At 37.3% G+C, this 13,627-nt stretch overlaps 1 non-coding gene across 1 annotated transcript; it reads right to left on the reverse strand.

Moving 5' to 3' along the window:
• Window positions 1-731: 731 nt before the first annotated feature.
• TRNAL-UAG (transfer RNA leucine (anticodon UAG)) lies at window positions 732-811 on the reverse strand. Its single transcript has one exon. It is a non-coding gene; the product is annotated as a tRNA-Leu (tRNA).
• Between the last annotated feature and the right edge of the window lie 12,816 nt (window positions 812-13,627).

Genomic DNA, 13,627 nt, shown 5'->3' on the forward strand with positions numbered 1-13,627 from the left:
TTTTCTCTGCCATGAATCTCATTATCATAGATTCTCAAATATGAATAATTGCGAACATTAACAAACTGACTCGAAAATAAGGTTTAGGTAAAAAGAAGGGAAAAAAATTAATAAGTTTTCTCACCTCTCTATGGGATTAGGATTTGAACTCGAACTTGAATTCTGGCATTTCCTATATGGGATCACTTTTCTCTCCTCTCTATGAGATTAGGATTTGAACTTTAATTTGAGTTCGAACATTTTCTAGATGGGATTACTTTTCTCTCCCTTGAATCTCATTATCATAGATTCATATATATGATTAAATGCAAACATTAACAAACTGACTCGAAAATAAGTTTCTCACCTTTCTATGGGATTAGGATTTGAACCCGAACTTGAATTCTGTCATTTCCTATATGGAATCACTTTTCTCTCCTCTCTATGCGATTAGGATTTGAACTCGAACTTGAGTTCGAGCATTCTCTAGATGGGATTACTTTTCTCTCCCTTGAATCTCATTATTATAGATTCATAGATATAATTAAATGCAAACATTAACAAAATGACTCGAAAATAAGAAGGGAAAAAAAAGGAAAAAAAATTAAAGAGGGAAAAAGAAGGGAAAAAGAAGGGAAAAAAATTTAAGAGGGAAAAAGAAGGAAAAAACAAAGGAAAAAGGAAAAAAAAAGGAAAAAGGGGAAAAAAAGGAAAAAAAATGGAAAAAAATGGAAAAAAAAATAAAATTTTTATGACGGCTGTGGGATTTGAACCCACGCCCTTTCGGACCAGAGCCTAAATCTGGCGCCTTAGACCACTCGGCCAAACCGTCTTATTGTGTTATATTCTCTCAAATAAAATATTTATTATAATTTATAATGACAGTAAAGTAAAAGAGAATAATGAAAACATAATTAAACTTAAGTTAATTTTATTATCCGTATTATAAATTCCTTTAGCACCGACAATTAGGGCCAATTGGACACATGATAGTTGAGACGTCAACTTGAGGCATGTGACATGCTAGTTCTTCATTCAAACCTTTGACTTCTACTCTCTTCTCCACAAAGTTATACACCTATTTTGTAGTGTTACGTACTATCATTGAATTGGTTATTGTTATTTGCAAATAAAAAAATAAAGATAATTTACATAAATGTAAACCTGATCGCCCTTTTACGATCGTTGGCGGTCGCTAAACAGTTTACCGATCGTATTTCGTGTTATACCGACCATTTTGACGGTTGAAAATTAATCAATTTCTTGGATTGGTCTTAAAAGATGATAGAAAGCTACTCCAGTGTATTAAAAAGCAAGGGATCGCCTCTAGAATTAACATGGCTCTGTAGTTTGAGTGCACTCACAAATCATGAATGAAGATCAGAATATTTCCACTACCACAAGTTTATTTGAGAAGATGAGAGCTTTTTGTGTGTATGAGCTGAAGCATCTGTAAAAGTTTCAGCTGATGTTCGCGCGTATATACTTGTGTGGTCCACTTCCCCGCCTACCAGTTTATCAAACAAGTTATATACTCCCTCCGTCCCTTAATACTCGACCTGTTTTGACTTTTTGCACTATTTACATAATTCACTTTATTTATAGTATATAAAAACAAATGTTACTATATAATATATTGTTGGCTTCATCTTAATATATATTTTCAAAATATTTATATTTTTATAAGTTTCTATAATACGTAGTTAGAGAAATTAGTGGTCAAAGTTGTGCATTGGCAAGCGTGTCTGATCAAAACAGGTCGAGTATTAAGGGACAGAGGGAGTAACAAACACTCTCGTATAAATTTGGATGCTAGTACTCCTAGTACATGTATTCCTCACTATCCTAGCACCATCCACGTTCCATGGTCACCCTTGGCCCTGGTTCGGTTAAAACTAATTTTGACGATTATGTTCGCAATAACTCTGAAGCAGTTGGTGTTGTAATTAGAGATAGTGTGGGAAACAATACCGTTAGTCATGCGTATAATCTTGAAAAAACCGTATCCGATTCTTGCAGAACTAATTGCACCATGCAACAACTTTTTTGTTAGCTATTGAGCATAGTGCTCGTCATATTTTCATCGAGTGATGACTTATTAATTATTAATCTTCTGTAGGATAAATATAAATAAAAATATCACTGGAAGATTCATTTCCTAATAAATGATGCCAAGCAAATGTTGACTCACTTTGAAGAAGTTACTTCTTATCAAGTGTTACATAGACAACAAACTTTCTTATTTTATTTCTTTAAATAAGTTAGGATACCGTCTTAAAATAAGACTATCCTAACTCTTGTATCTTTCCCTTATAAAAAATAATATAAAAAAATGTTTGATACTTCTTCTATGTGAGTGTGAGAAAAAGTGTTTTTATTACTTTTCTCTCTCTTTTGAAATGATTTTCTTTTGAGCACTTTGAACTTCAACAGTTTTAATCCAAAAAAACATAATACAAGATGAGTTTTTAAAAATTATTAGTAAGGTGTAAAACATGACAATAACAATTTAGAAGACATGTTTATTTCAATCTATACTAATATATTAAAAGATGTTTATGAGAATGTATATGTGACACGTAGTCCCTTCCTTATTACGCCACATCACCACTTTTGACAATCAAAAAGCATGTAGCAAAGGTCAAACCCAATACCTCGTGATCGAATTAAAAGTTACGCTTCCTACCATTTTAGCTAGATACATTGTATATTTGTATGTTATATCTTTCCATATATACAAACTTTTGTATAAGGCGGTCTTACGAAAAAGACCGCCTTGATGGCAGCCAATATGCCACGTAACATCTGATGTGGCATGACTCATCAACCTTTTATTTTAATCAAAATATAAATACACATTTTCTTCCCATTTTCATTTGAAAACCCTAATTCCTTTCTATCTCCTCCAAAGCTCTCTGTCTCTCTCTCCTTCAATGCCGTCAACTTCTCATCAAAATTGACGACGGAGGTGGCGAAGGCGGTGGCGGAGCTCCTTCCCGTTCCACCGAGTAGCACGAGATGAAGGAGGAGCAACGGTGATTCTCTTCCTTTTCGACGCCACGGAGGAGCAACGGAGGTGGCTTGTTGAGGTAATTCCTCATCTCTCTCCTTCATCTGAATTTCTCTTTTCTATCTCCTCTGAAATTCTTCAATTTTTTCGATTTTGATTTTTGAAACCCTAATTGTTGATGATTTGAATAGAAGAAGCGGCGCCAGTGGTGGTGGTGGAGGAGGAGAACAGCGAAGTCGATTGTGGTGTTTAGCAGCGGGATCCTGGTGGCCGGCGGGATGGGGAAGCAAAAACCAGAGCGGCGAAGGAAAGAGAGGAATGAGAATCCGGCGTCGCCGCCTTGCCATCGTCGCAATCGAAGGTTGTCGGAAATCTAATCTCCTTCGCGCAACCTATAAATTTCCGGCTTCTCTCTCGCTCGAACTAAATCTTCAAGGTATGTAATTCATTTTTTTTATTGTTGTCGATTTTGATGGTTCAAGCTATGGTTATGCTGAAGTTTTTGGATTTTGATTTTTGATGTAATTAGGTCAACTCTTGAGATTTTGTTTTTGATTCGATTACGTTTTTGTTTCGTTTCGATTAAATTGATTAGGTTTTTGTTTAATCCTTTAGGTTTTTGGTGTCGATTAGATTGGATTGATTAGGTTTACTTTTTTCAGTTTTTTCAGTTTATGTGGATGTAATTGATTTGTTCTTGTTTCCGGCAGGAAGAGGAGGCTTTGCAGTGGTGGCGGTCTGGCTGATGGTTGTGCAGTGTTGCTGCTGCCGTGTGATGCCGATTATTGTGATAGAATCGCTGCAGACTGGGGATTCGTAGCTGGAAGCACTGGTGTTTTAGTTTTAGTTAAGAATTGTAATGTTTTAGTTACACTTTTTTTGTATTTAGTTAAGAATAATTATGTTTTAGTTTTAGTTATAATTCTGAAATAATTGTTGATGGATTTAGTTTCTATGTTTTAGTTATTAATTTTTAAGTTTTAGTCACGATTTTTTGGGTTTAAGTTAAGGTTTTTTGAGTTTTAGTTACGTATTTTTGAATTTTCATTCAAGGCTTTAGTTATGATTTTTCGAGTTTTAGTTATGATTTTATCGGTTTAAGTTACGATTTTCTTGGTTTTAGTTAACATTGTTTGAGTTTTAGTTATGTATTTTTGAGTTTCAGATAACGAATTTCAGATTTTTAGTTAAGATACAAATTTTTAAGCATTGAAAATAATTAGTTAAGCAATTGAATCAATTAGTTAAAAATGAAACTAATAAGTTAAGCAATTGAATCAATTAGTTAAAAATGAAACTAATAAGTTAAGCTCCAGAACCAATTAGTTAAGCAATTAGTTAAGTAATGTAACATATTAGTTAAAGCATGCAACCAATTAGTGAAGCACTGAAATCAATTAGTGAAGCACTAGAATCAATTAGTTATGCACTGGATTTAATTAAGTTATCACTGGAACTAATTAGTTAAGTTTAAAATTCAATAGTTAAGCAACGAAACTAATTAGTTATGCAACGAAACCAATTAGTTAAGTACTGAACCAATTAGTTAAGCACTGAAACCAATTAGTTAACCAATGAAATCAATTAGTTAAGCATTGCAACTAATTAGTTAAGATTTTATGAGTTTTAGTTAATAATAAGTTTGTTTAAAATTAATAACTATTTGACTCATAAGTTTAACTATTTGTCTTTATACCTTAACTATTTTGTTATTCAACTAGTTATGATTTTTATTAATTTTAGTTATGTTTTACACTAGTATAGTTAGTACCAAAAAAAAAATGAAAATTTTAATTTCAAAAAAATTCGAATCGAAAAAATAAAATTTAAGCCTGAAATTCAATTAGTTAAACCTGAAATCCATTTAGTTAAGCTTGAAGTCCAATTAGTTAAGCCTAAAGTCCAATTAGTTAAGCCTGAAAAAAAAAATCGAAAAAAAAATTTCAAAAAAAAAAATTTCAAAAAAAAAATTTCCAAAAAAAAAATGACATGCTGACGTCAGCATGACGTCAGCACACGCGCCAACATGGCTGCCAGCAAGACTGTGAAGGAAATAATGCCCTTGGTCCAAGTATGCATTCTATGATAAGTCTAATAAATGCGGTTCAGTATTAATTAACAAGTTAATAATTCAGTGAGATCAAGTGAGCTGAATGCCTAGCTAGAGGCCGCTTCAGTTCAAGTGGAATTAATGATATTAATCCACAGCTTACTCTTGACTGAACCCGTAGGGTCACACAAATAGTACGTAAACGGATCAAGTATTTAATGGCATTAAATACTCCATCTATGAATATTCGGAATCGACGGATCTTGGTTTCAGTGGGAGCTGAGATCGTCACAAGCAAGAAATGAATACTCTGGAAACGATGATATTGCCGGAAACGGAAATATGGATCGTATCGGAAATATAAATATTATCCAAGTCGTAGATGTTGCCGGAAACGGAAACATGGTACGTATCGGAAAATATTATCGGAAATGGAAATATTGCCAGAATCGGAAATATTGCCGGAAACGGAAATATTGTCAGAATCGGAAATATTATCGGAATCGGAAAATAATTCCGGAAACGGAAATATTAAATATTTGTTCGAAACGGAAATTAATTCCGGAATCGGAAATATTAAATATATATTGTTCGTATCGGAAATGAATTCCGGAATCGGAAATTTAATCGGAAGCGTATCGTACGAATAAGCATCGGACGAGGCCTGCCGGACGAGGGCCCAGCACGAAGCCAGGCCATCGCCCAGCAAGCCAAGCGCGCCACACGAACAGCCAAGGCCACGCCAAGCCCAGCAGGCCGTGGCAGCGCGCACAGCGCGCGCAGCGCGCGCAGGAGCTACGTGGGCTTGTAGCTCGCGTAGGCCTCGCTGCGTGGGCTGCTGCTCGCACGCACGCGCATGGGCGGCCCATCGTGGCTGCCGTGTGTGTGTGCGTAAGTGTTTGTGTTCATGCACGATTCCTAAAACATGCAGAGTTCGGTTAATGATTAAATTCCTAATTCTATTAGATAAATTAATTAAATTAGAGTTCTTGTAGGATTCTAGGTTTAATTAATTTGTATCTGAATAGGATTCCAATTCCCTTTCCATACCCCTATAAATATGTGGCCTGGGTTCACAATTTATAACGAGTTTTAAAAGTATTCAAAGTGAGTTTTTGAGAGAAAAATTCAATCACACATCTTGCTCAAAAGTGCCGAAAATTCTAGTACCTTAAGGGCGATTCTAGTTGGTCAATCTTAAGGCGGATCCGGACGTGCTGTGGACTATCTACGGAGGGACGACACTTGGAGTCCTAAAGACTTGTTCTTGCTCGGTTCGGGCGCAGCTAGGGAGGGCACGCAACAAAGAGTATGCATCTAAATTATGCTATATGATTATGTGTAAATAATATGTAATCCTGGGTTAATGGTTGTTTCCGCATGATTTATGTAATATCATATGTATCATAACCTAACAGACTGCCAACAAGGCGGTCTTTCCTGTGAGGCGGTCTCACACAAAAGTTTCTCTCCATATAATTACAAAATGTAATCTTTTTAAAATTCATAGTAATAAATTAAAGAAAAATGAACGTAAAAATATAGGAATACATTATTGAACTTATAAATGTACAATTCTTCCCTTAATTGTCTTCTTAAGCTTAAAAAACAAAAAAGAAACATGGGGTCGTGGAGTGTAATTATGAGTACGGAAGAGAGAAACACATATTAACAGAGGTATAATAATCAACTAATCACGAGATGAGGATTTAATTTTGTTTTGATTTTCGGATATAGGTGTTAGGTTATGATTCATATGACAGTTCATAAATCATGCGGAAAAACCATAAAGCCAGGAAACATATTATTTACACATAATCATTTAGCATAGTTTAGATGCATACTCTTTGTTGCGTGCCTTCCCTAGCTGCGCCCGAACCGAACAAGAACAAGTCTTTAGGACTCCAAGTGTCGTCCCTCCGTAGATAGTCCACAGCACGTCCGGATCCGCCTTAAGATTGACCAACTAGAATCGCCCTTAAGGTTCTAATATTTTCGGTTAGGTAGGCAAGAATATTGGCTGATTTTTCTGCTTAAAAATCTTAGTTTTGAATACTTAAAACTTGTGTATAAATAATGACCCCTAGGCCTTTATTTATAGAGTTATGGAAAAGGAATCGTAATCCTAGTAGGATACGAATTAATTGAAATTAGAATCCTACATGAATTCTATTTAATTAATTTATCCAATTAGGAATAGAAATTTAATCATACACTAACTCTTGTAGATTTAGGAATCGCGCATGAGCACAAACTCACACACACACGACAGCCACAAGGGCTGCCCATGCGCGTGCGAGCAGCAGCCCACGCAGCGCGGCCCACGCATCCGTGGCCTTGGCGCGCGCTGGGCCTGCCTTGCGGTAGGCCTGGGCGCTGCCTTGGCTGGGCTTGTGGCGCGCGTGCTTGCTGGGCGATGGCCCGGCTTCGTGCTTGGCCTTCGTCCGGCAGGCCTCGTCCGATGCTAATTCGTACGATACGCTTCCGATTAAATTTCCAGTTCCGGAATTTATTTCCGATACGAACAATATTTAATATTTCCGATTCCGGAATTAATTTCCGTTTCGAACAAATATTTAATATTTCCGTTTCCGGAATTATTTTCCGATTCCGGTAATATTTCCGATTCTGACAATATTTCCGTTTCCGGCAATATTTCCGATTCTGGTAATATTTCCATTTCCAATAATATTTTCCGATACGTACCATGTTTCCGTTTCCGGCAACATCTACGACTTGGATAATATTCATATTTCCGATACGATCCATATTTCCGTTTCCGGCAATATCATCGTTTCCGGAGTATTCATTTCTTGCCTGTGACGATCTTAGCTCCCATTGAAACCAAGATCCGTCGGTTCCGAATATTCATAGATGGAGTATTTAATGCCATTAAATACTTGATCCGTTTACGTACTATTTGTGTGACCCTACGGGTTCAGTCAAGAGTAAGCTGTGGATTAATATCATTAATTCCACTTGAACTGAAGCGGCCTCTAGCTAGGCATTCAGCTCACTTGATCTCACTGAATTATTAACTTGTTAATTAATACTGAACCGCATTTATTAGACTTAACATAGAATGCATACTTGGACCAAGGGCATTATTTCCTTCAGTCTCCCACTTGTCCTTAGGGACAAGTGTGCATTTCCTAATTCCTTTGTCGCTCGATGCTTGCTCTTGAACATAAGGTAAGAGTTGTCATCCTTATTATGTCCAGAGGTGTTCCTCGGTTTCAGAGTTCAACTGATCAAATAAACAGATAATCATAGCCTATGATTCATCCGAGCACGGCCATGCATTTCACAGTTTCTAGCTCTCCGAGTGGCCTTGTACAACTTTTAAGCATCTCTTCCCGATTTATGGGAGGACAATCCCAATCTTGCGATCTTGAGATTAGACTTCGTTTGATAGGTGGTTACCTGAGCGTTGCCTTTATAGCCTCCTTTTACGGTGCGACGGTTGGTCAACGTCAAAGCAACCAGTTCTCAAACAAGTAATCTTCAAATCACTCAGGTATTGAGGATTTAGTGTCTAATAATTTAATGAAATTTACTTATGACAGACTTTCATCTCTTACAGTAAAGTTTCATAGGTCTCGTCCGATACTAGTCTTCCCAAAGTAAGTATCTATGCAAATGATTATGACATTGCCATGTCCACATAATTCAAGAAACAGAACTACTAGTCATCTTGCATTCTAATCGTCTAACGTTTTCTATGCGTCCAATTTTATAGAAAACTCCGATTAGGGACCATTTTCAACCTTTGACATTCAAGTTCACTTGATAGACATTTCTTAGTCACAGGACTGGTCCTGACAGTCTATCTTGAATATATCGTCAAGTTGAAGGGACTCATCATTTAATAAACCACAAATTAAATGGAAAAATGAATTCCTTTCATTTATTGTGAATGATTAACCAATAATGTTTTACAAAGATTTAAACTCTAAAACTTTAAAACATTAAACAGAGACATCAAAGCCATTCTCCAATATGCTTGATTCCCATAGCTGCAGTGTGCGAGTTGTGCTTCGCTTGCGGCAGAGGTTTAGTTAATGGATCTGATCAGTTCCAATTTTGCTTATCTCGACTTCTTTTCTTTCAACGAACTCTCGTAGAAGGTGAAATCTACGAAGTACATGCTTGACTCTCTGGTGGTGTCTAGGCTCTTTTGCCTGTGCAATAGCTCCGTTATTATCACAATACAGGGCTATTGGTCCTTTAATGGAGGGGACTACACCAAGTTCTCCTATGAACTTCCTTATCCATATAGCTTCCTTTGCTGCTTTATGTGCAGCAATGTACTCCGCTTCAGTTGTAGAATCCGCAATGGTGCTTTGCTTAGCACTTTTCCAGCTTACTGCTCCTCCGTTGAGGCAGAAGACAAACCCAGACTGTGATCTGAAATCATCTTTGTCGGTTTGGAAACTTGCGTCCGTATAGCCTTTAACAATTAATTCATCATCTCCACCATAGACCAGGAAGTCATCTTTGTGCCTTTTCAGGTACTTCAGAATATTCTTGGCAGCAGTCCAATGCGCCTCTCCTGGGTCTGACTGGTATCTGCTCGTAGCACTGAGTGCGTACGCAACATCCGGGCGTGTACATATCATAGCATACATTATTGAACCAATCAATGATGCATATGGAATCCCATTCATTCGTCTACGCTCATCAAGTGTTTTTGGGCACTGAGTCTTGCTTAGAGTCATTCCATGAGACATGGGTAGGTAGCCTCGCTTGGAGTCCGCCATCTTGAACCTATCAAGCACCTTATTGATATAAGTGCTTTGACTAAGTCCAATCATCTTTTTAGATCTATCTCTGTAAATCTTGATGCCCAATATGTACTGTGCTTCTCCTAGATCCTTCATCGAAAAACATTTCCCAAGCCAAATCTTGACAGAGTTCAACATAGGAATGTCATTTCCGATAAGCAATATGTCGTCGACATATAATACTAGGAAAGCAATTTTGCTCCCACTGACCTTCTTGTATACACAAGATTCGTCCGCGTTCTTGATGAAACCAAAGTCACTGACTGCTTCATCAAAACGTATATTCCAGCTCCTGGATGCCTGCTTCAATCCGTAGATTGATTTCTTTAGCTTGCATACCTTTTTAGCATTCTTTGGATCCTCAAAACCTTCAGGCTGTGTCATAAACACAGTTTCTGTTAAAACGCCGTTTAAGAAAGCAGTTTTGACATCCATCTGCCATATTTCGTAATCGTAATATGCAGCGATTGCTAACATTATTCGAATAGACTTTAGCATTGCAACTGGTGAAAAGGTTTCATCGTAATCCACACCGTGGACTTGCCTGTAACCTTTTGCAACCAATCTAGCTTTGAAAACTTCAAGTTTCCCATCCTTGTCCTTTTTCAGTTTGAAAACCCATTTGCTTCCAATGGCTTGGTAGCCATCTGGCAAATCGACCAAATCCCATACTTGGTTTTCAGACATGGAGTCTAATTCAGATTGCATGGCTTCTTGCCATTGCTTGGAGCTAGGGCTCGTCATAGCTTGCTTGTAAGTCGCAGGTTCATCACTTTCAAGTAATAGAACGTCATAGCTCTCGTTCGTCAAAATACCCAAGTACCTTTCCGGTTGAGATCTATATCTTTGCGATCTACGCGGGGTAACATTTCTAGATTGACCATGATTCTCACCAGATTCTTCTAAAGATCTCTGAGTTTCATCCTGAATGTCATCTTGAGCATTCTCTAGAGTTTGTTGTTCGACTCGAATTTCTTCGAGGTCTACTTTTCTCCCACTTGTCATTTTGGAAATGTGATCCTTCTCCAAAAAGACACCATCTCGAGCAACAAACACTTTGTTCTCAGATGTATTGTAGAAGTAATACCCCTTTGTTTCCTTTGGATAGCCCACAAGGATACATTTGTCAGATTTTGGATGAAGTTTGTCTGAAATTAATCGTTTGACGTATACTTCACATCCCCAAATCTTAAGAAAAGACACATTTGGAGGCTTTCCAAACCATAATTCGTATGGAGTCTTTTCGACAGCTTTAGACGGAGCTCTATTTATAGTGAGTGCAGCTGTATTTAGTGCATGTCCCCAAAATTCTAATGGAAGTTCGGCCTGACCCATCATTGACCTGACCATGTCTAGCAAGGTTCTGTTCCTCCGTTCTGACACACCGTTCCATTGTGGTGTTCCAGGAGGAGTCAATTCTGATAGAATTCCACATTCTTTCAGATGGTCATCAAATTCATAGCTCAGATATTCACCGCCTCTATCAGACCGCAGTGCCTTGATCTTCTTGCCTAATTGATTCTCTACTTCACTCTGAAATTCCTTGAATTTGTCAAAGGATTCAGACTTATGCTTCATTAGGTAGACATAACCATACCTACTGAAGTCATCAGTGAAAGTGATAAAGTAGCTGAAACCACCTCTAGCATTTGTACTCATTGGTCCACATACATCTGTATGGATTAAACCCAATAGTTCATTTGCTCTTTCTCCAACTTTAGAGAAAGGTTGCTTTGTCATTTTGCCAAGTAAACATGATTCGCATTTACCATAATCCTCTAAGTCAAATGGTTCTAGAATTCCTTCCCTTTGAAGTCTTTCTAAGCGTTTCAAGTTTATATGGCCTAATCGACAATGCCACAGATAGGTGAGATCTGAATCATCCTTTTTGGCCTTTTTGGTATTTATGTTATATACTTGTTTGTCGTGATCTAATAAATAAAGTCCATTGACTAATCTAGCAGATCCATAAAACATCTCTTTAAAATAAAACGAACAACTATTGTCTTTTATTATAAAGGAAAATCCCTTAGCATCTAAGCAAGAAACTGAAATGATGTTTTTAGTAAGACTTGGAACATGGAAACATTCTTCCAGTTCCAAAACTAGCCCGGAGGGCAACGACAAATAGTAAGTTCCTACAGCTAATGCAGCAATCCGTGCTCCATTTCCCACTCGTAGGTCGACTTCACCCTTGCTTAACTTTCTACTTCTTCTTAGTCCCTGTGGATTGGAACATAAGTGTGAGCCACAACCTGTATCTAATACCCAAGAAGTTGAATTAGCAAGTATACAGTCTATAACGAAAATACCTGAAGATGGAACGACTGTTCCGTTCTTCTGATCTTCCTTTAGCTTTGGACATTCTCTTTTGTAATGGCCTATTCCATCACAATAAAGACAGCTTGATGTGGACTTGTCCTGCTTTGATTTAGCATTGCCCTTGGACTTTCCACCTTTCTTGAATGGTCTCTTTCTAGCCTTGAGTAAATCTTTGGCTTCACAGTCCAGTACTATTTCAGCCTTTCTGACAAGGTGAATAAATTCTGCAACTGTTTCTTCTCTTGGTTCACTTAGGTATTGTTGCTTGAAGCGACCAAACCCACTGTGTAGTGAATTGAGCAAGACAGAGACTGCCATCCTTTCGCTTATTGGTGTTCCTAGTAGACTTAGGCGATCAAAATATGAACACATAAGATCCACATGGAACCTCAGTGGGACGCCTACCCTCTGTTTAGTGCGAAGGAGCTGAACATGTGTTTCTTGGACCTCCATCCTATAACACCTGTTGGGAGAACTAACCTTTAGACCAGACATTGATTCAATCAACTCATGGACGTTCAGGTCCCTGTCCTCCGTACTTCCACGACAGATATCCCTCAGATTCTTGATGAGCGTAAAAGGTTCATAGGCTACAAACCTTCTAGCCCAATCATCAGGGATATTGTTCAGCATGAGACTCATAACCTTTTTGAGATCCGCATCCCAGGCGTAAAATCTCTCAGGGGTCATGTCTCTGGCATAGTAGCTTGGCATGGGATGTGACAGTACATACTCAAGTCCATTGAGTTTGACTATTTCAACTAGCTTAGCTTCCCATTCAAGAAAATTTGTCAGGTTCAGCTTGACCATAAGCTCAGAACCCATGATGATGTTTTGATTGTTGTTTGCCATATTAATACTACAATTGAAAAGAATAAACAAATAAATAACCATTCACAGTTTCTCTTAATAAACTTAAATTCTAGCATACATGCATAATTCAATGTTTATTAAGCATTTTATTCAAATTATGTGTTCCGGCAGGTGTGAATAAAATGATTCCAAGATCCTAAAATCATTGAAGAACTAAGCACAGTTTGTCGACTTAATCCTAGAACATCTTAGGTAAGCAAAAGCCTTTTGCTAATAGTCTAGAAACTATTCTTGGTTGATAGGTACGTCTAAGAACTTATTAGGTAAACCTATCGAATTTGCCACGACATAAAAGGACTCCTTACTTATATCGTTGAGTTTCACCAAAACTAACATGTACTCACAATTATTTGTGTACCTTGCCCCTTTAGGACCAATAAGTAACACCTCGCTGAGCGAAAACTATTACTAGATTGATGTAAAGGATATCCAAGCAAGTGTATATTTTGGCATGGCACCTTTTAACTCAATTTTTAAGTTTGGAACTTAAGGCTCTTACTATGTTGGTTAGATTTTAAGTGAACTAAAATCCTTAATCATGCAACATAATCAAGCTTTTGATCTCATGCATTTTAAGACATATTTAAAGCAATAAATAACTTAAAACAT

Source organism: Spinacia oleracea, chromosome 6 (genome assembly GCF_020520425.1).
Source record: "Spinacia oleracea cultivar Varoflay chromosome 6, BTI_SOV_V1, whole genome shotgun sequence".
Lineage (NCBI taxonomy): Eukaryota > Viridiplantae > Streptophyta > Magnoliopsida > Caryophyllales > Amaranthaceae > Spinacia > Spinacia oleracea.